General features: G+C 36.2%; 1 non-coding gene across 1 annotated transcript; it reads left to right on the top strand.

Moving 5' to 3' along the window:
* The first annotated feature begins 23,303 nt into the window (after positions 1-23,303).
* On the top strand, positions 23,304-23,410 carry LOC139869538 (small nucleolar RNA R71). The gene has a single exon (XR_011766146.1). It is a non-coding gene; the product is annotated as a small nucleolar RNA R71 (small nucleolar RNA).
* Positions 23,411-23,797: the final 387 nt, after the last annotated feature.

Below are 23,797 nucleotides of genomic sequence, written 5' to 3'. Positions count from 1 at the left end.
AGGTAACTTATCAATTTACTTGCATTATTTATTTCGCAGAACTTTAACGCTGAGGTTTTCTCAGACGCAAATGCCGGTCTACTTCGTAAGCAAGACGCTGACATCAAGCGAAGTAAACTACTCGCCAATAGAGAAGTTAGTATATGCGCTTGTCCATACAGCGCGGCGTTTACGCCGATACTTTCAAGCACATCCGATTGTGGTTCTAACTGATCAGCCAATCAAACAGGTTGGTACATGATTACTTTGCGGCAATGACCGGGGTTACCGCATTGACTAATGCAATCATTTTATTTCATTCAGGTACTGTACAAGCCCGAGATTTCTGGCCGAATGGCCAAGTGGGCAGTCGAATTGGGAGAACATGAAATAAACTTTTCTTCACGCAGTGCGGTTAAGGGTCAAATACTTGCTGACTACCTAGCAGAGATACCTGCGGATGTCGAAGCGTCAGCAGAACATCAAGATCCGCCCGCACCTGTTCTATCACCATGGGAATTATACACCGATGGTGCGTGTAGCGCATCTGGCGCAGGCGCAGGTGTAATTTTGACAGGTCCAGGCGGTGAGGAACATACGTACGCGCTGCGGTTTAATTTTGCTATCACAAACAATGAAGTAGAGTATGAGGCTCTGCTAGCAGGTATGCGCATCGCGCATAAGCTAAATGTTAAAATCTTGCACGCTTACGTGGATTCAAAGCTAGTATGCAATCAAGTCTGCGGAGACTTCGAAGCGCACGACATTGCTATGCAGCAATATTTATCGCTTGTTCATAATCTTGCTGACCAGTTCGAAGCTTTTCAAATCTCGCACGTAATGCGGGGGCAAAATAAGAAGGCGGATGCGCTAAGCAAACTAGCTGCCTTGGCTTTTGATCATATGGGTAAGAAAATTCTAATAGAGGAACTCAATGCAAAATCTATTGTCATGATGCCTCTAGTGGCACCGATTGAGAAATCAAGCCCAACGTGGATGACGCCCATCATCGCTTTTTTACGGGATGGCACTTCACCCGCGGACTCCTCTGATGCGAAGAAAGTTCGCACAAAGGCACCGCTTTATGCCCTCGAGGGTGATGTCTTGTATCGTAGAAACTATTTGGGACCGCATTTAAGGTGCATAGGTCCGAAAGAGGCAGAGGAAGTTATACGCGAGGTGCATGAGGGTGCGTGCGCCCTTCATTCGGGACACAGGTCCACTGTGTCAAAAATCATGCGGTTAGGTTATTATTGGCCTACTATGTACGCAGACACGGCGCGTATTGTCAAGCAATGCGAATCATGCCAAATACATGCACCTATCAGCAGGGCACCTGCGCATCCAATGATACCGGTCTCCTCACCATGGCCATTCTGCAAATGGGCGATCGACATAGTCGGACCATTCCCCAAAGGCCAAGGTAATATTGCCATTCATTTGCTAAATATGCTACTTACGTCATTATCTTACGCATACTCTGCACACGCAGGAAATGTCAAATTCTTAATTGTTGCAATCGATTACTTCACGAAGTGGGTCGAAGCGAAACCGCTGGCAACAATTTCAGGGAAAAGAGTGCGGAATTTTGTATGGGAAGACATTGTCTGTCGATTCGGCATACCCAATGAAATTGTTAGTGATAACGGTACACAATTTGCCGGCGATCCTTTTCGCAGTTGGTGTGCGGAGCTTAATATTAAGCAAACTTTTACTTCAGTTGCGCATCCGCAGGCGAATGGCCAGTGCGAAGTTACCAACCGAGATATAGTTGCTGGAATCAAGGCCAGGTTGGGTCATGACCGCGTTGGTTGGGTGGATGAGCTTCCAAAGGTTTTATGGGCACATAGAACCACACCCAAAGCAAGCACTGGTGAGACTCCGTTTAGTTTGGTTTATGGGTCAGAAGCTGTTGTACCCGCAGAGATTGGGGTACCAACGTTCCGCATACAAAACTTTGATGAGCAAAATAACTCTGAAGCTCTGCGGGAAAATCTTAATCTGCTTGAAGAACGTAGACTCTCTGCGGCTGTTAACGAAGCAAATAACAAGCAGAAAATCGCAAAGTATTACAATCAGCGTGTGCGTTCACGCACTTATAAGTGCGGTGATTTGGTTTGGCGCCAGAACGATGCAAGTCATGCGGAAGATACTGGGAAACTGGGACCTCGTTGGGAGGGCCCATACAGGGTAGCAAAAGCAAGCAACACCGGGGCATACCATCTAGAGACATTAGATAGCAAACCTGTGAAACGCACTTGGCATGCGACGTTATTGAAAAAATGTTACATGTAGCTAGATGGACTTGATCACTCCAATTTGTTTAGCACATTATTTTATTTTTCATCCTTTCGGATATGTCGCAGTTGTAATCATAATTAATGCCAAATAAAAATAATTACATGCGCATACTTTTGTTGTCCATTTATATTTTTTGTATGCGATTCCTGCCTACTTAAGGGGTGTCCTCTAGCCCCCGTGCGGCAGAAGCCTGTTTGGTTACAAGGCTAGACAATAACGGCAAGCGAAGGGAATTGGTTTTCCCCTAGCCAAGCGCCACGCAGACTAGATGGCTGCAAAGTCGACTTTAAAATATACAAGCGTTGGTTTGCTTGTGCGTAATCGCTCTCGCATTGGTTTGCTTGAGGAACTCCTAAGCATAAAAACATTGGTTTGTTTTTAGTTGCGTTTGCTTACCATACAACTAATAGTGCACCTCTAGTACATGACAAAGCAATAGCGCAGTAGCTTTTGAGTCTAAATTGTTAAAGGTAAGATAAAATATTGGTTTATTTTACGCAGTACCATCCGCATACGCATAAGTTGTGGTTAACTATGCGCATGCGCATGCGGTTCATAATTTGTTTTGATTCGCGATATATAAACAAGGATATCACGCATGCATAACAGAAACATATATACACATCCAAATAAATTATTATCTTAGTAATTGTTTCACATGCCTGCCCAACATGGGACTTAGGGCTCCAAAATACATTTACAATTACCTGCCTAAGATTAGGGCTTACGGCACAAACTACTCTAGTAATCCTCCTTCAAAAACCCATCAAGCGGCATCGTCGGGTCAGCCGCAAACGCATTGATCAAAGGGATAGGGATGGACTTGATTGCCTCTTCCGCCTCCAGCAGCGCCGCGGCCGTTCCCTCCTTTAATTTCTTTTGGACAATGTCGGGGAACGGTGGAGTTAGGCCGCATGCCTGGATCACTTCCCGCATAGCCTTGTTCACCTCATGGTCCTTGACCGCATCGACATAGGCATTAAACCGGTCGGACACGGGCTCGGAGTCCATCACTTTCTGCGCAATTGCGGGGAGTGCGGTGCGCAGCTTTGTCATATCTGCCTCGGCCAGCTCGCGATCGGTAACCGCATCGTCCCTCTCCCTCGTCACCTTTTCCAACTCCAGCCTCACTCGCTCAGTTTCCCCCTTTGCCTGATCAACCGCACCCACAAGCTCTTGATTCTTTTTTCTTTCTTGAATCAAGAAGGTCTTGGTTTCGGCCGCAGTCAATTCAACAGCTTTGCGGGCCTCCTCAGCAGCGTCCCTGTCCTTCTTTGCCTGATCTACACCCGCCTGCAGCAAACCCAACTCCACCTCTTTGCGCAGTGCAACATCGTATAGGCTGGAGGATCGACGGGCTTGGTCCGCAAACATCCCAAAGAATACCAGCCCGTTCTGGACAAAGGCGTTGAGCGCCTGGTTAAACGGCAGCACGGCCAGTTGCTCGCGGAACTCTGCTGGGAAGATTTGCTGCAAGAATGCAGATTGCTCCGCAGCATTTTCTGCGGAGGACTGGCAAAGTTGGCGGAGGTTGGCAACACGGAAGCTGCCTTGCGGAGGAGGTAATGTAGACTCAGACTCGACGGGGATCGCCTTGTCTTTGGATGTGGCAGTGGCCTGCAGCTCGGGGTTGACCCGTGGTGTTGTTGGCTGCGTCTCCTCCACATGCTCTGCAAAATACTCAGATTAGTACGCAGATTTTTCTACGCGGTATACATGCGGAAAATAAACGCTCACCATTAATGGGGGGAGGTAGGTCTGCGGACCGCGGCTCGATAGCAACAAAATTGTCGTTGCGCATATCCTCCAGCTGCTTAGGAGTCTTCTTCTTCTTCTTCTGAGCCTCGGACGTCCCAGCCGCCTTGCGTTTATTGCCTGACTCCGCCGGCGATTCCTCCACATGTTCGCTAGCAGCTGCCTGCTCTAGCTGTTTGTCCACATCCTGCTTGCGGAAAGAGATCCCAGCAATCTCCTCCGCGGTAAGCACCTTCTTCATCCTCATCTCTGCAAACAATAAACGCCTGCGTTAGGAAATATACAACAATTTATGTAAGTACGCGTTTATGCTATTCCTACCCTTTCCATCGGGGCCAACTATGGCCGGCCGCACATCCTCCCAAGGCCAATACGCGGAGATCTTCCCCAACCGCAGCATAACATTACCATACGAACGGTGCACCAGTTGTGCGTTGACGCACTGCTTCAACAACTTTTTCTCCTCGTCATCCAACGCTGGCATCTTGTTCGCATCTTTTTCTACCTTCTCGCACCAAATGAGCGTCTGCGGGAAGCCAGTGCCTACTACGGTCTGGTCGACGAAGAAAAAAGTTTCTTTCCAACTTCCCGCATTCGATTTCGGGGTTTTTGTGAAATTTTGGCGTGCGAAGAAGGTGAACCAAGATTTATGGTGGTTGGCTAAGCGGAATAGGTGGCAAAAAACCTTCACCAATGGTACTGTGTTGAGTGCAACACACCACATCTCGAATAGAACGATTTTGCCTATAGCATACGGGTGCAATTGCCCTAGCCCTACTTTGAAATGATCTAGTACGCCTAAAAAGAAGTCGGTGGGTGGAACCCTAAAATTACCATGCTTAAAAGCATGTTCGTAGATCGCCACCTTATTCTCCGGTGGCTGATGGGCTCGCTGGCTAGGCAGTGGTGGTACCGGATTGTAACCCGCAAGAGGGGGGTATTGCTTAACTAAGTGGTCGATGTTTTTCTGGCCTATGTTGGACTCTACATTCTCTACGAAAGTTTCATTAGCTTTGGTCATTTTTAGATGAATGGAGAACGACTGACCTTTAAATGACGATCGGAATATGACGGAGTTGATCGGAATTGATAGGATTTGGAGGCGAGAGCGTATTTGGGAAGCTTGACACCGGAAAAGTGCAAATGAGTGTGATTTGGGGCTATTTATAGGCAAGTTTGGGGGAGCGGGGGTTGGAATGGTGTTATCGTGGCCATACACGTGTAATGCAATCGACGGGTAGCATTTGCTGATCGCGCGTGGTGTCAGTTAAGAATGATTACAAACACGCGCGTGGTACGCACGCGCCTGCGACATTGTTACTTTATGTCTTGTCAGCCGAATGGGCTTCTGCGATTGTGACAGGCATCGAGGCGCACGCGAGGGCATTAAATGCTCGTTGTCCTTTTGTTTTCTCTTTTTCGCTTAATAGTTTGATATCATATGACTTGCGTCATATAACATCAAACTGGGGGGACTTAATGATACCGCAGCCCGCGTGCGCATGTAACATACACACGGGCATGCGCTATGGTGCGTATGCGGGGTGCTCTCATGCGTCATGCGGCATGCGGATCCGTATCTGGTCCCTTTACGGCGGTTGAGCAAATATCTTTTCCATAATTATATCCGTGATTCGGGGGAGATGGTTATGGAAACGATTATCACTATCCTATGACGGTTCTAGAATTAGGGTTTGCCTATAAATACAAACCCTAATCATCGTTAGCAATACACCACGTTACGTAGCCATCTTCTACCACACATCCTACGTAACTTACATCCTCTATCATCTTCTAAAGGTTAACAGGTGAGTTCTTTATTAACTGGTACCTACAACCTTGCTTGGGGCCTTCTGATCGACGGACGTCATCGAAGGTGGACTTAATCACTTGGCCACCCCGCCGACATCATCATGTCGGCCAGGGTTATTCACGGTAGCCGGACCGGAGAGCCACGTTCTAAGATCCTTAAACCCCTCCTTTACGTTGAGCAAGCATGTTAACACCCCTCGGTTAAAATATGCATGATCAGGGCTTACCCATGGACTATCAGAAATTGGATATATCAAACCTGCATTTAGCAGTTTAATAATCTCTTTCTTAACTATATCTTGCATATTAGGATTTAGTCTTCGTTGGCATTGCACATACGTTTTATGACCTTCTTCCATAAAGATTTTATGAGTGCAATACGAAGGACTTATGCCTTTAATATCATGAATCTTCCATGCAATGGCTGGTTTATGAGCTTTCAACACAGAAATGAGTTGTGATTTCTCATTTTCAGTAAGAGAAGACGATATTATTACAGGTAATTCAGATTCACCATGTAAATAAGCGTATTCCAAATGGTTTGGAAGTGGCTTTAACTCTAATTTCGGAGGTTCTTCTATCGATGATTTGTATCGATATCTGTCTTCTTCTTTTAGCATTTGAATTTCTTCTGTTGTTGGTTCATATCCATTAGCTATAAGTGTAGCTAACATTTCAGCTTCATCAATTGGTTCATTACCTTCTCCTAAAGAACATTCTCCTGTTCCTTGTAATTCTGGAAATTCTTCTAATAATTCTGCATGTGCATCTATAGTTTGAATATAATAACATGTATCATCTGCAGATTGTGGTTGTTGCATTGCTCTATCAACTGAAAAGGTAACACTCTCATCCTCTATACTTAGGGTCAATTTCTTACCGAACACGTCTATCATTGCTTTAGCCGTGTTTAAGAATGGTCTTCCTAATATGAGAGGAACTTGAGAATCTTCTTCCATGTCCAAAACAACAAAATCTACTGGAAATACTAAATTACCAACTTTAACTAGCATGTTCTCCATTATCCCTCTAGGATATTTTATTGATCTATCGGCTAGTTGTATGCTTATTCTGGTTGGTTTCAATTCTCCAAGGTCTAGTTTAGTGTATAGTGAATACGGCATTAGATTTATACTAGCACCTAAGTCTGCCAATGCTTCTATTGAACTAAGACTATCCAGAAAACATGGAATTGTGAAACTTCCTGGATCAGATAATTTTTCTGGTATCTTATTCAACAGCGCTGCTGAACAATTAGCATTCATAGTAACAGCCGAGAGTTCTTCCATTTTCTTTCTATTTGAAATTAGATCTTTCAAGAATTTAGCATATCTAGGCATTCCTGAAATTACATCAATGAAAGGAAGATTTACATTTATCTGTTTAAACATATCCAAGAATTTGGATTGCTCGGCTTCAAGTTTCTCTTTCTTCATTTTACTCGGGTAAGGAAGTGGTGGTTGATATGGTTTAACATAAGGTTTATCCTTAACTGTGTTATTTTCATTAACCTTTTCAACTACCGGTTCTTTTTCCTTATCTTGATCAGGTTGTGGTTCTTGTGGAGTAGGAATGGCTTCATCAGAAGTTACAGGTATTTCAGGTGGTTTAAGTGTTGTACCACTTCTTGTGGTAATGGCTTTAGCTGTTTCATTCCGGGGGTTAGCGTTTGTATCACTAGGTAGACTTCCCGGTTTTCTTTCACCTATTAACCTTGCTAGGTTACTCACTTCTTGTTCTAGATTTTGAATAGAAGCTTGTTGATTTCTAAATGCTTGAGCATTTTGTTCATTGGTTTGTTTCTGAGATGTGAAAAACTGCGTTTGAGTTTCAACTAGCTTCGTCATCATATCTTCTAAATTCGGCTTTTTATCATCGGTTTGTTGTGGTGGTTTGTTTTGAAAATTAGGTCTTTGCTGATTATAAGTATTATTGGATACTTGTTGATTGCTAGGACCTTGTTGGTTGTTGTATGGAATATTTCTGTTATAATTCTGGTTTTGATTATAAATCGGTCTTGGCGGTTGATAATTATTCTGATAATTATTTCCAGGCCTTTGGTTTATGTATGAAATATTCTCTCTTTGTTCCATTGTTAATTCAATACTGAGACAATCTTTTGTCAAATGTGGTCCTCCACACTGCTCACAACTAATTCGTATTGAGTGAATATCTTTAGTCATCTTTTCCATTCGTCTCTCCACAGCATCTATCTTTGCGGAAATGGAATCTAAGTCATGGCTAGAATCGGCTCTAGCTGCTTTAGATGATCTAATGATATCTTTTTCTTGGTGCCACTCATGTGAGTGGGAAGCAGTATTATCAATAATTTTGTAAGCATCAGTTTCGGTTTTCTTCATAATAGAACCACCAGCTGCTATATCTATGTCTTTTCTTGTAGTGATGTCGCATCCTTGGTAGAATATTTGTACTATTTGACAGGTGTCTAAACCATGTTGCGGACATCCTCTTAACAACTTTCCATATCTAGTCCACGCCTCATATAGAGTTTCATTTGGCTTCTGTGTGAACGTAACAATTTCTGCTTGAAGTCTTACGGCTTTAGATGCAGGAAAGAATTGTTTAAGAAATTTTTCAACTAAAACGTCCCATGTATCAATCGCCCCTTCAGGTAACGATTCCAACCAATCTTTGGCTTCTCCCATTAAAGTCCAGGGAAATAACATGAGATATATCTGTTCATCCTCCACTTCTCGGATTTTAAATAGTGTGCAGATCCTATTAAAGGTACGAAGATGTTCATTTGGATCTTCCTTCGGCGCACCACTAAATTGGCATTGATTAGTCACCATGTGTAGAATTTGTCCTTTGATTTCATAATCTGGCGCATTAATGTCAGGATGAGTAATTGCGTGACCTTGGCCAGTGCGTTTAGCTCTCATTCGGTCTTCCATACTTAAAGGTTCCAGATTTTCCATAATTGAATTTGTTGAATTGGAATCACTAGAGGATTCTGATTTAATGGTTCGTTCCTCAACAATCTCTGTTTGAATGATTGGTGGTTCCGGAGGAATTGTTAGTGGTTCAGGATCTACGAACCGTTCCTGAATATTCTCCGGATTCTCAATTGTGAGGTCGGGTTCAAAAAATGGATTATCGGAAATTTGAACTGAAGTATTTGATCGACTGGATGACGATTCTAAAGAAAAATCAACGGCGGTTATATTTGCTAAATGTCTTGATCTAGTTACAGGTGGTGAATGTACAAAAGGTGGTGAACGTACAAAAGGTGGTGAACGTCTTGCTCGGTGCATTCACTGAATATCCTATTAGTTTTAAAAAGGAATGAAAAATTATAATAAGTTATCCAACCAATAGACTTTTCTGATTTTGCCCACGTTTCGAATAGCCAAAAGATGCAGCAGAGGGGCAGGATTCGTTTGGTCTCAATATAATTGAGGACTGTTTGGCTCCAATAACCCGGTCCACGTACAAATCCAACTATTACTACGAACCAGAAAATTTTGATGTCTATTAATTTAACCACTTAAAATAAATTTTCGTAATTTTAAGAAATTTAGATAAGAAGTAGAATAAAAATCTATGTCCTAAAACTAGAATAGCGAGAAATAAGAAAGAAAAAGAGTTCGTCGGAAAAAGGTTGAAAAAGAAAAATGGTTGAAAAAATAAAAGGTGACGGAAAAATAAAAGAAACTTATAAAACTTAAAAATACTTGACTAACCTAATCTTATTACTACAACTAACTTAAAATTATAATCGCAAATTGAAATTACTAATTGGAATGATAATTGATACATAGGTAAAAGTCGTCTAAAAATATTAAAGCTTACAGGAAAAACTAAATCCCAAATGGAAATAACTTAAAAAGAAACTAAAACTTAAAAAGGCGTCGCAAAATTCTAAAGCACCTAAATCTTAGTCTAAAGAAAAAGCACTTAAGGAATTTTACGGCAAAGCCTAAAAATCTAGGAGTAAAAATAACTATAGCAAAAACTAAGTTTAAAATTAAATATGAGCGAAAAATACAAATATTACATTAAAACGATTGAAAAGGGACAAAATATAAAAATATACAAAAAGTTGTAAAAAGTACAATTTTTATAAAGATATTATTTTTATATTATTTATTTTATTAAAACTACTAATTTTACAATTTAATTAAACTAATTTAAACAAAATATACAAAATAATAATAAAAACTAAAAACTAATTAAAAACTAAAAACATAATTAGGGTTTTAATTAATAAATAATAATAATAAAAACTCCGTAATTAATGCCTGATTAGGGCTTCTGTCGCGTGTCAGAATACCTCCGCGAGTTGCGGTATTTAATGCATCAAACCCCGCGAGTCGCGGGGTTCAGAATTTCAACTGACAGGTTTAATTTCAACGCGTTTTTCTTTATTTATTTATTTATTTTATTTTCTATTTTTAAATATGTGTATTAATAAAACTTTATATTTAAAACTTAAATAAAAATAGAATCACTTTATAATTTTATAAATAAAAATCTTAAAACTAGATTTATATATATATATTTTTTTTATATTTATATGTTTTTAAATAAAAACAAAATACTTAAATAAAACTTATGTTTTTATAAAAACAAAAAAACTTTGTAAAACTTAAATATTTATCAAACTCCTAAAAATATTTATATTTTTGTTTTTCTATTTATATTTTCGAATATTTAAAACGTTTTTTTTTTTTACAAAAACGAATTTTAATAAAAGTAAACTAAAAATCTTTTTTTTTTTATATTAGCGTTGCGCTTTCGGCGTTTAGAAAGTTCCCCGGCAGCGGCGCCAAAAATACTTGGTGTTTCGCGAGGTGTATACGAAAATATCTTATTAATTTTAGCAGAAAATACTATTAAATACGATACAATTTTACACAAGATATTTATTTATTTATAGAATGGATATACTTAAACCTTGCTACAACACTTATAGGCATGTACCTAATCGTACAGTAGTGTAGTTTTTAGTAAGTCCGGTTCGTTCCACAGGGAATCTTTTTTAAATAAAGCTCAACGCTATATTAGTTTACTTTTATAAAAATACAAATATATATATATATATAAGTAATATTATTATTATAAAGGGGGTTTTTACCGTTTAATGACCGGTTTGTCGATTTTAAAACTTTAGTCGCAGTTAAAACTAAATGTAAAATATTAAAAATGAATACAAGACTTAAATTAAAGCATAAAGTAAATAACGATAATGAAATTGCGAATAATAAAAGTGCGATAAAATAAACTTGCGATAATTAAAAAGTACGATAATTAAAAGTGCAATTAAATATAAAATAAAGGAAATTAAATATGAAATAAAAGAATTATGCTTATTTAAACTTCCGTAATCATGATGTTTGACGTGTTGATTTTAGTTTTATGCCCATGGGTTAATTGTCCTTTGTCCTGGATTATTTAATATGTCCGTCTGGTTTTTGTCCATAACAGTCCATCAGTCATAAATATAAAGTGCGAGTGTCCTCGTCAAATTATCCTTATACCCGAAGTTAAATATTCCAACTAATTGGGGATTTAAACTGTAACAAGATTTTAATACTTTGTTTAATAATTACACCAGGATGTCGACTGAGTGTAACCCAAGGTTTTAATATTTTGTTATCAATTATACCAAATGTCCTTGTACATAATTTCACCCCTGTTTTAATTATTCTAGTGGCTATTAATCCATTCCCGTGTCCGGTTAAATGAACGATTATTCGTACATATAAATACCCTGCCCATCGTGTCCGATTGAGTGTATATGGTAATTTATAGGGACGCCCAATTGTAAATCTTTATATTAACATTAACAAACTATCATTTAGTTAAACAAATATAAAGCCCATTAATAGCCCATAGTCTAATTTCCACAAGTGTCGTTCTTTTGTCCAAACCCCAATTATGGTACAAAGCCCAATTACCCAATTTTAGTAATTAGCCCAACATCATGATTACTTCGTTTTAAATAAGCATAATAATAACTTAGCTACGAGACATTAATGTAAAAAGGTTGAACATAACTTACAATGATTAAAAATAGCGTAGCGTTACACGGACATAATTTCGACTTACACCCTTACAACATTTGCTAACATACCCTTATTATTAGAATTATAATTAAAATTAAAATATAAATTATAAATATATATATATATTTTACGTATGAGAAGAAGAAGAAAAAGATGATGAAAATGATCAGATTTCGGTTTGCTTTATAGGGAGTTTCAAAACTGGGGGCTCCGCAACTCGCGGCCATTTTGGCCTTCCAACTCCGCGAGTCGCGGAGTTCGAAATTACAGCTCACAACTTTGGAGTCTTTCTCTGCCGACGGTTTTTATTTATAAATATAATATATATATAATTAATATAATTAATTATATATTATATTATATTTATATACATAGTTAACTTGTAATTTTTAGTCCGTTGCGTCGAGCGTTGAGAGTTGACTCTGGTCCCGGTTCCGGATTTTCGAACGTCATTGCGTACAATTTAATATCTTGTACTTTGCGTTTTGAATCTTGTACTCTTGTAATTTCGAGACGTTTCTTATCAATAATTGGAACCTCTTTGATTGTCTTTTGTACTTTTGAGCTTTTTGGTCGTTTGCGTCTTCAATTCGTCGAATCTGTCTTTTGTCTTCACCTTTTATTATTTAAACGAATATCACTTGTAAATAGAACAATTTCAACTAAAAGCTTGTCTTTCTTGAGGAATAATGCTATGAAATATATGTTCGTTTTTAGCATTATCAAGCAGGAAAAGAAAAAGAAAAAAAATATATGTAGACTTAAACTTATTCCTCAAATCCCTAATACGAATTATCATCTTTGTTCATCATAATAATCGTATATCATCATCCTTCCCACATCATAACAGAGTCGTCATCATTACATCATCATGTATCGCCCTCAACATCGTAATATCATCATAGTAATCATCATCTTCATCGTGTAACAACGTCATCTATCTTACACTATTCATCGTCTTTTTAAATGGGTTTCGTTGTTCTTGGGTTTTTGGCCGTAGAAACAGTAATCAGAATATAATGAGCAGCGTAGCAGTTTTATGAGGGTCATCGTGGTTTAATGGTGGTGTAAAAATAGACGTGAAGCAGCAGTGGAGTTGGGGGTTTGTGGTAGTTGTGATTGGTCATGACACAAAAAATATTAACGAGAGAGAGAGAGAGAATGAGAGAGAAAGAAAAAAATGGAGTTATGGTGGTGGTTTGTGGCGGTTCTAAGTGGTCGCCGGTGATAGTCTGGTGGTTTGATGACTTACGGTATTAGCAAACAGGAACGAGAAGGAATTGGTTTAGATGATGGTCTGTTTCATGGATCGAATGAAAACAGAAAAAAAAAAAATAATGGAAGTGGGTTTCGAAGGTAGTAACGATGGTGGTGGAGATGAAGGGTGGTTCCACGGCGGTTGGTGGTTGAGGATGATGGTGGTTTTAGACAGAAACAAACATAGCCTTGTAGCTATGGTGGTTTGGTTTTCGATTGGTATATAAAGCATACTCGATGGTGGTGGTACAAGGCAGTTTATGGTGATACTCACGATGGTTCTTCGGTGGTGGAGGGTGGTGGTTGCAGGGTGACATGGTGGTGGCGTGTGCTAGTTGAGATTGATGATTGTTTGAGGAGGAGATGGTGTGTGTAGTTATATGTATATATATGTTTATATATATATAATCACTAATGTGATTCTTGAATTGAAAAAGAACAAATAATCAAACAGTCCCCAATAGTGCCCAACAGTATAGCAGCCAGAGTATTTGTTTGATTCTACCGACAACTTACACGGGTATTATATCGTGTCCATTGCTAAACAGTTAAAATATAAAAGTGTTCCTAAAAATCCCAAACTTTTAGATTAAGTATAATTAATTATTTCACTCATTAACTGTTTGAAACCTGATAAAAAAGGCTCGATAATTGTTTATTTTCTGTTCCAATTTATATGTACGGAGTACTAATATTTAAACTTAAAAAGGTAAAAATATTTTTAACAAGCCTAAAATCTTCGTAATCAATTTACCGTTCAACTTTTATTTTAAATCATCATAAACATGTACTAGATCTATATTAAAACTAACGAAACGTCAACCGGGTGTCACTGAAGTTTACTCATTAGGCTCGAAATCAATTATTTTTAATATATTCTCTTTCTATATGCAAACAGTTTTAAATAGCAAGTTTTAACTACTAAAATATGTTATATATTTTTAAACAATTAGATTTAATATAATTTTTATATATTTACAAGTAATATTTATATATACATATATATACATATCTATATATTTATAATAGTAGTTTTCATTACATCGCATATTATTTTACATATTTATTTCTAACAATTTTAATCATATAATATTTCAAATTATTATTATTATTATATATATATATATATATATATATATATATATTTATATATATATATATATTTAAATATGTATGCATCTACTTACAATTAGTTGTTCGTGAATCGTCGGGAATGGTCGAAGGTCAATTGAACATAGGAAACAGTTCAAAATTTTTGAGACTCAACATTACAGACTTTGCTTATCGTGTCAGAATTATGAAATCGTATCGAGAGTTTGATTTAAAATTAGTCAAAATTTTCCGGGTCACTATATCAACATCACAAAATATCCCACGAACATCAACGTCATACGCATCATAGATATCAAGGAGTATCAATAACAATAACTGATGAAGTATTAATTCATAAATTCATTGGAGAAATATTAGGCGGCGATTATGTAATCTCTAAAGTTTTAGAGATAATTTATTTTAGTTCCAATCGAAAAATTAAATGAGATTAACATCATATTAACTCATTAAATCTATATTACATCTGAAGAAAATATATATATATGTAAGTATGTTTTCATAAAGATTGTAATTAAAAATTCTTTTGTACAAACTATTAATAGTGAAAATATTTTAACGGGTAGGTAATACCCGAGGAATACTTAGATTTCACATTAATAAGTTACGCTGTACATTCTTCGAATCTGATTCAATAGTCATTTACTATCCTACTTACATCTACAGATATACGAATCCGTTCACCACAGAATAACCATTTTTATTCAATTTCATATTTGGATTTTGACTTATCATAATTCAACAAGTGGCATAATGAAGAAAACATTGGACAAAAATAAAATTTGTTAGAAACAAACAAATTAACTATGGGAAATTTTGTTAAGAATCCACACTAACAAAATCCTAGATAACTGTTCCTAGCTAACTGTTAATTTCTTATTACATTTATTTATTGCAATTTATTTATCACAATTTAAATTCTCGCAATTTTATTTATTGTCATTTAATTTCTGTTATTTATTTTACGCATTTTAAATATCGTCGGGACACATATACAATGTTTTTGACATATCATATTGACGTCATCTATATATATTATTTGGAATAACCGTAAGTCACTCTATATCGCGGTAATGATCGAGTTAGCATATAAAGGGTCGAGGTTGATTCTAAATAATACATATACTTTGAGTTGTGATCGAGTCTGAGACATGTATACAATGGGTCACGATACGTATTAATTAATTCGAATATTATATATTAAAATATATATGAATTGTTGAACTACTAATTGTGGACTACTAACTGTGGACTACTAACATTGGATAATTAAAATGAATTAAAATATTGATTATAACATATGAAACTAAACATTTCTTCAAGTCTGCCACTTGATTTCATCTTAAACCTCGTTTGTATCTTGTCATTACAATCTGCGTTCAAACCTTCCATGATTCTTGAAAACACCTCAATCGAGAGAATGATTCAACCACACGTTATCTACGAGAAGAAAGATTTATGCATATAGTTATACACCTGAAAACTCCCGGAACCTAAGTAGAAGTTTAACCCAAATCCGTGATCCCTTGGCGTTGTTATTACTGAAAATGACTTTACAATCCCTCTTCAAATTAGCCAATTTTGTCACAGCTCCAACAAATCAACTTCGACTTTCATCCAGATTAGCCTTATTATAACCTTGATACATAAGTTGCCTTGCGTCATCGTTACCAGGAAACCGTTTATATCCCATTACATTAGCAGTAAACTTACCAGCTACTTCATTACTCATAGGCTTGAGTCTCTCCGAAAAACCACTATATTTGATCATTAAAACCCTATCATATATTCATCCGTATCTTGTAACAAGAATTGCCATACCAAGTACCGGGAAATCAGGAATCAGTAGTTTAAATCTCGCAGCATTTCTACATCAATAGTTATATGTATACATATAACATTTATCTCCTATGAATATGATCTTCAATTCTGAAAAACACATAGTCTACGAATCAATACACTGAATTTTGAAAAAGCTGAATGAAGCACAGAAACTGTAGACAACCGTAACAGTCAAAAATTTGATGATAAAGAATAGTGTGTTGGAAAAGCTCAGAAAAGAGAAGGTTTGGAACTGGAAAAATGGATTGAGCAAACCATGAAGGAGGCTACGGACAATTCACAAAGACTAAATCTGCCTTCAAAGAATCCAAATGATTCAATATCTCCTAAAGTCTTTAGCGAATATTTTGCTCCCGACTCTAAACCTTTACGGACAAATCTTCATCATCATCCACCGATTTTAGAAATTCTAAGATATCATCATATATTTCATTATAAATATCCTCGATATTTCTGAAGATATTTTCATAACTATTCTTATCGAAAATAATTTATTTCTTCGCTCTATCTGCGTTACATTATAAAATAAACTATTTTTGTTTCTAAATTCTGAAAAATTCGAATTCAAAATATGAATGTTTTTGAAGTAGTGTTGAGAACTGAAGCATGAGTTAGTATAATATAATGACACTTGATCAACGTGATTATATTACAGTAAGTCATGCTGAGCTTCTAATGGAACGTGATGATTCACAGACCCTAACGTCATCATGTGCCATGTTATACGACTCTTACATTCTATCTAATCTCCAAACATATCAAGAACATATCTTCCTGATCGTCCTATCTTTTATCTTGAATTCTGGTAGTTTAACCAATCAAGATCGTGCTACTACATTTCTTTCTACTTAGAACATTAGGATTATTCGAAACTTCATACCTACGAATTCTAGAGCATTATTCGTTTGACTTAAAGGCGGGAAGAGAAAATAAAAGGATGGAACTCCAAAATATAAAGGAAATGAAAGAGGCGGATTTATAGTAAAATATCTGATGTTATGCGAGGTGTATATAAAATAGTTTATATTTTACTAGGAAAAACTATTAAATACGATACAATTTTACACAAGATATTTATTTATTTATAGAATGGATATACTTAAACCTTGCTACAACACTTATAGGCAGTGTACCTAATCGTACAGTAGTGTAGTTTTTAGTAAGTCCGGTTCGTTCCACAGGGAAATCTTTAAACAAAGCTCAACGCTATATTAGTTTACTTTTATAAAAATACAAATATATATATAAGTAATATTATTATTATAAAGGGGGGTTTTTACCGTTTAATGACCGGTTTGTCAATTTTAAAACTTTAGTCGCAGTTAAAACCTAATGTAGAATATTAAATAAATAAAAGACTTAATTTAAAGCGTAAAGTAAATAACGATAATGAAATTGCGAATAATAAAAGTGCGATAAAATAAACTTGCGATAATTAAAAAGTACGATAATTAAAAATGCAATTAAATATAATAACAATAAAAATACGATAATTAGAAGTGCAATTAAATATAAAATAAAGGAAATTAAATATGAAATAAAAGAATTATGCTTATTTAAACTTCCGTAATCATGATGTTTGACGTGTTGATTTTAGTTTTATGCCCATGGGTTAATTGTCCTTTGTCCTGGATTATTTAATATGTCCATCTGGTTTTTGTCCATAACAGTCCATCAGTCATAAATATAAAGTGCGAGTGTCCTCGTCAAATTATTATTATACCCGAAGTTAAATATTCCAACTAATTGGGGATTCGAATTGTAACAAGGTTTTAATACTTTGTTTAATGAATACACCAGGTTATCGACTGCGTGTAAACCAAGGTTTTACTACTTTGTTAACAATTACACCAATTACCCTTGAATGTAATTTCACCCCTGTTTTAATTATTCTAGTGGCTATTAATCCATTCCCGTGTCCGGTTAAATGAACGATTATTCGTACGTATAAATACCCCGCCCATCGTGTCCGATCGAGTGTATATGGTAATTTATAGGGACGCCCAATTGTAAATCTTTATATTAACATTAACAAACTTTCATTTATTTAAACAAATATAAAGCCCATTAATAGCCCATAGTCTAATTTCCACAAGTGTCGTTCTTTTGTCCAAACCCCAATTATGGTACAAAGCCCAATTACCCAATTTTAGTAATTAGCCCAACATCATGATTACTTCGGATTAAATAAGCATAATAATAACTTAGCTACGAGACATTAATATAAAAAGGTTGAACATAACTTACAATGATTAAAAATAGCGTAGCGTTACACGGACAGAATTTCGACTTACACCCTTACAACATTCGCTAACATACCCTTATTATTAGAATTAAAATTAAAATTAAAATATAAATTATATATATATATATATATCGTTTACGTATGATAAGAGAAGAAAAAGATTATGAAATTTTGATCAGAATTCGGTTTGTTTTATAGGGATTTTTGATTTTTGGGGCTCCGCGACTCGCGGTGAATTTTGCCTTCAAACTCCGCGAGTCGCGGAGTTTGAAATTCCAGCTCACATCTTGGAGTCTTTCTCTGCCGACGGTTTTTATTATATATATAATATATATATAATTAATATAATTAATTATATATTATATTATATTTATATACATAGTTAACTTGTAATTTTTAGTCCGTTGCGTCGAGCGTTAAGAGTTGACTCTGGTCCCTGTTCCGGATTTTCGAACGTCCTTGCGTACAATTTTATATTTTGTACTTTTCGTTTTGAATCTTGTACTCTTGTAATTTCGAGACGTTTCTTATCAATAATTGGAACCTTTTTGATTGTCTTTTGTACTTTTGAGCTTTTTGGTCGTTTGCGTCTTCAATTCGTCGAATCTGTCTTTTGTCTTCACTTTTTATTATTTAAACGAATATCACTTGTAAATAGAACAATTGCAACTAAAAGCTTGTCTTTCTTGAGGAATAATGCTATGAAATATATGTTCGTTTTTAGCATTATCAAATATTCCCACACTTGAGCGTTGCTTGTCCTCAAGCAATATTGTCTTGAAATACTAGAATCACTTCTTTATTCTTCACTCTTTGTACATCAGTGATTTCTATACGGCGGTATAAACAATGGTAGTAACGATATGGTTTACAGTCCCACATGACTATAAAAATTTAGATCCATTAAGGAAATTGGATCTTTATGAAAACATTTGATCTTTTGAAAATTAAATCTAGTTTTTACCCTAGATAAGTTTTCCGGGATAACCCTTTACCGGTGTTTGCAAAATATTTTTGTGGGTTTGGTGGGGTTTAGAATTGAAAATTTTAGCTCAAAACTTGCTGTTTTGTGTCACCCACTTGCTAACCTTGTATTTGGAAAGCAACACGTCCAGTTTACTTGTTCCGTATATTACCTTTCGGCAAACTACCGTCCGGTTGTAAAGGAAAGCGTTGAACAAGCAACTGTTAAGGCAATGTCCCGTGACATGCTTTTGATTATGGTCTATAACGTGTCGGACGCAATTACTATCCTTGGTAGGAGCAATAGTAAAGCTCACCCTTATAATTTTTCGGTATGGCACAAGGTCCTGTCTTTGACCACTATGCAACCACCGTTCTTACGGTTGACACCCGATTTAGTTCAGGTGACCTAATGAATTCCAGGTGAATTCCTAGGATTTTACGTTCAATGGTAATGAACGCATTGAAAATAGGGTTTTCAGAAAACAAATCGGTTTATAATTTTGATCAAAATATTTTTTCGTTCAAGCTCGAGTTTAGATATCATTGAATTCCATGAGTTTGTAATTCTCAATCTTTAAGGTCAATATCAAGGATTGAGTAATATCAGGCTTAAATGCTGATTTTTTTATCTTTAAGGAGATTATCCTTTTCTGGGGATCTGATTCATTAGTCTTATCAAGCTAATTTTCACGGTGCCTCCCCATTGTACGAGATAAATCCTTCTCATGGTTAGGATAAATCTGACCACCTGGCGACCCTGTTTGATGCTGAGGTCCGTGGATTTCCTGCTGATTTTAGAGATGACTTTTCTAGATTTTTCGTCAACCTACAGCTGGTCTGGACGACAACTTCTTGACCTAAATCAAGAAGCGCGTGTCTTTTTCGGAAGACTTTACTTCCTTTTAATGATGGAATTGATTCATCGTGTAGATCCATCTCTTCTTTCAAAAGTATTACAATAAATCGGGTAAAACAGTTAATTTAGTCCAAAACAAAAGCACCTGCAATAAACTTTACACAAACATGTGATAGATAGTTTTTAATTGAATAACTTGGTATATTCTCCCCACACTTAGTTTCTTTCTTTGCCTTTTTATTCTCCTTTATTCCATTTTAAATGAATTCAAGCGTTTTGAGTTGTTTCTCAATTTATGTCCTTTTTGAGGTAACAATAATTTCGGTATTAACACCTAGTTTTCATCGTTCATAAATATATATAAACATAATTTTGATTTCATTTAGTTGAAAATTTTTCAAATTTTCGCAAAATTTGGCAAATAAACCAAGTGTAAACCCGAGAGAATTTATAACCCTTCCCCACACTTAAGATCATGCAATGCCCTCATTTGCATGAAATCAGACTCTAATTATAAATTCATGAGGGTGATTAATGTAGAAAAGTTATTGGAAATACCGAGTTTGCAAACATGTTGTTTTATATCACATTTGATATTTTGCGTCTTGTCGTCAAAATTAAAAGCTTTTGCTGAACTTAATGACATTCTTTGAAAGTGCGCTGTTTTACCCTGTTTTGTACATAACATAAAATACAAACATATATATACATCTTTTTAAAGTTTGATATATTATCCCACGTTTAAAAATTTATAAAATATAATATATATATATATATATATATATATATATATATATATATATATATATATATATATATATATATATATATATATATATATATATATTTTTGCATATTTTAGATCAATAAAATTAAAAAAATAATGATAACAAAATTTATCGCCCCGTCCTTGGGTAAAGCAATTTCGGTTCAACGACCTAGTCTTCAACTCACGACGAATTTTAGAAATCAATTTTTTAAACTTAATGAAATAAAGTAAATTTTGTTTTTTAAAATCACACAAAACTTAAATTTAAAAGGCATATTAATTAAAACCTAAAAAATAAAAATTCAGAATGGTGGGAGAAAACTAGTTCTTTAGTGTCTGCTAGCGGAAAAGACCAATCGGATTCCATTCTCGGAACTACACGAGAACAGAACAATTAACTCTAGACAGCATTTTCTTTTTAGAACATTTAAATCTCCCCACACTTAGGTAGCTGTGGTGTCGAAATTCTGATTAACTTCATCGTTAATTTCTCTTGGTCCATAATCAACTTGCATATTCGTGACTTTTTCTTTAAGCCATTGGTCGGATTTCTGTGTAATTTCCACAATTTCAACTAGTTTCTCCTTTTCTTTAGGTGATAGATTGGATACTAACCGGTTACATAACTTAAAGTTCCCCTTGGTTCTAGCATCGCGAATCCGTTTAATAAGTTTCTTCATTGAACTATTAATAACGGGATCATTTAATTTCGTATCAACAACGGGGTTCTTTGTTATCATGTCATCATTAGGTGTTACTTCATTTTCCCCACACTTAGGCGTTTCATTATTGCTAAGTATTACCGTTGGAGTTGGTAAAAACACATGGTTCTTACCAATTGTTTTTACTGGTTCAACGGTTTTGGCTGGTGGAGATTTAGACTTTCGAATCATAAAGGTGATCGATTTGTCACCACTTTTAAGTGTCATTCTTCCATTTCCTACATCAAATAACGCCTTGGTGGACGCTAAGAATGGCCGACCTAAAATTAGAGGAATGTTTGGGTCCTCTTCTATGTCAATGACAATAAATTCGACTAGAAAGGTTAAATTGCCTACTTGAACGGGTAGGTTGTCAGCAATTCCAACTGGGTGCTTAATGGTTTGATCAAAGAGTCGAACACTCATATCCGTTGGACTTAACTTACCTACTCCTAATCTCTTATATAATGAAAGAGGCATAACACTTACACTTGCACCTAAATCTGCTAGTGCATCATACATGACACAATCACTAAGTAGACAGGGAACAATAAATTCACCCGGATCACCTACCCTAGGTGGAGGTTTTGGTGGAACTGTCTTCACCGGGTTTACTTCTACGGCTTTTGTTTCTTGTACTTTCTTATTCTTTTTCTTCTTCTTTTTTCCAGAAGTATCACAATCTTTATTACTTATTACTTGCTCATACTCAACTCCTTTTCTTGGAAACGGGATGGGTGGTTTGTATGGTGCCACCACTGGCTTTACATACTCGGGTGGTGGTGGTGTAACTTCTTCATTGTTACTCTCATCTAAAACCTTCCCATCTTCTGGTGCTGGTTTTTCAGAATTCGTTGAAACCATATTAACATTCTCATTCCGAGGATTTACTTCAGTATTACTCGGTAGCTTTCCTTGTTCCCTCTCACTCATCATGCTAGCAAGAGTACCTACGTGTTTTTCTAGATTCAAAATGGAAGCTTGTTGAGTTCTTAATGACTGATCAAATCTCTCGTTCATTTGGGTTTGAGTTTCAATAAATTGTGTTTGAGATTCAACTAGCTTGAATACCACGTCTTCCATATTTGACTTTTTCTCTTCGGTTTGTTGTTGTGGTTTATATAAGCCAGGTCTTTGTTGATTGAAAGTGTTGTTTTGAGTTGGTTGGTTATTCGGACCTTGTTGGTTATACCAGTTATTTTCGGGTCCTTTTGGATTGTAAAGAATGTTTTGATTTCGATTGAAGTTTAGCTTTGGCGGTTGATAATTATTTTGATAATTATTTCCAGGCCTTTGGTTCATATAGGAAACATTCTCTCGTTGTTCCAATGTTGGTTCAATGTGACAATCTTTCAATAAGTGTGGTCCACCGCATAGCTCACAACTGATTCGTATTGCGTGAATATCTTTATTCATCTTTTCCATTCGTCTTTCGAAAGCATCTATTTTTGCTGAAACGAAATCAAAGTCATGGCTAGAATCGGCTCTAGCCACTTTAGATGAACGAAAAATATCTTTTTCTTGGTGCCACTCATGCGAGTGGGAGGCTGTGTTATCAATAATTTTGTAAGCTTCAGTTGCGGTTTTCTTCATAATGGAACCACCAGCTGTTATGTCGATGTCTTTTCGTGTAGCAACGTTGACACCTTGGTAGAATATTTGTACTATTTGATAAGTGTCTAAACCGTGTTGAGGACATCCTCTCAACATCCTTCCGAATCTTGTCCACGCCTCATATAATGTTTCATTTGGCTTTTGTGTGAACGTAACAATTTCTCCTTGAAGTCTCACGGCTTTAGATGCAGGAAAGAATTGTTTAAGAAATTTGTCAACTAAAATGTCCCATGTATCGATCGCCCCTTCAGGTAACGATTCCAACCAATCTTTGGCTTCTCCCTTTAAAGTCCAGGGAAATAACATGAGATATATCTGTTCATCCTCCACTTCTCGGATTTTAAATAGTGTGCAGATCCTATTAAAGGTACGTAGATGTTCATTTGGATCTTCCTTCGGCGTACCACTAAATTGGCATTGATTAGTCACCATGTGTAGAATTTGTCCTTTGATTTCATAATCTGGCGCATTAACTTCTGGCTTAATAATGGCGTGACCTTGGCCCGTGCGTGTGGCTCTCATTCGATCTTCCATACTTAGAGGTTCAGTTACTTCCATAAT

This window comes from Rutidosis leptorrhynchoides, chromosome 9 (genome assembly GCF_046630445.1).
Source record: "Rutidosis leptorrhynchoides isolate AG116_Rl617_1_P2 chromosome 9, CSIRO_AGI_Rlap_v1, whole genome shotgun sequence".
NCBI lineage: Eukaryota > Viridiplantae > Streptophyta > Magnoliopsida > Asterales > Asteraceae > Rutidosis > Rutidosis leptorrhynchoides.
Note: the sequence above shows the minus strand (reverse complement) of the source record. Positions and strands in the feature narration are given on the sequence as shown.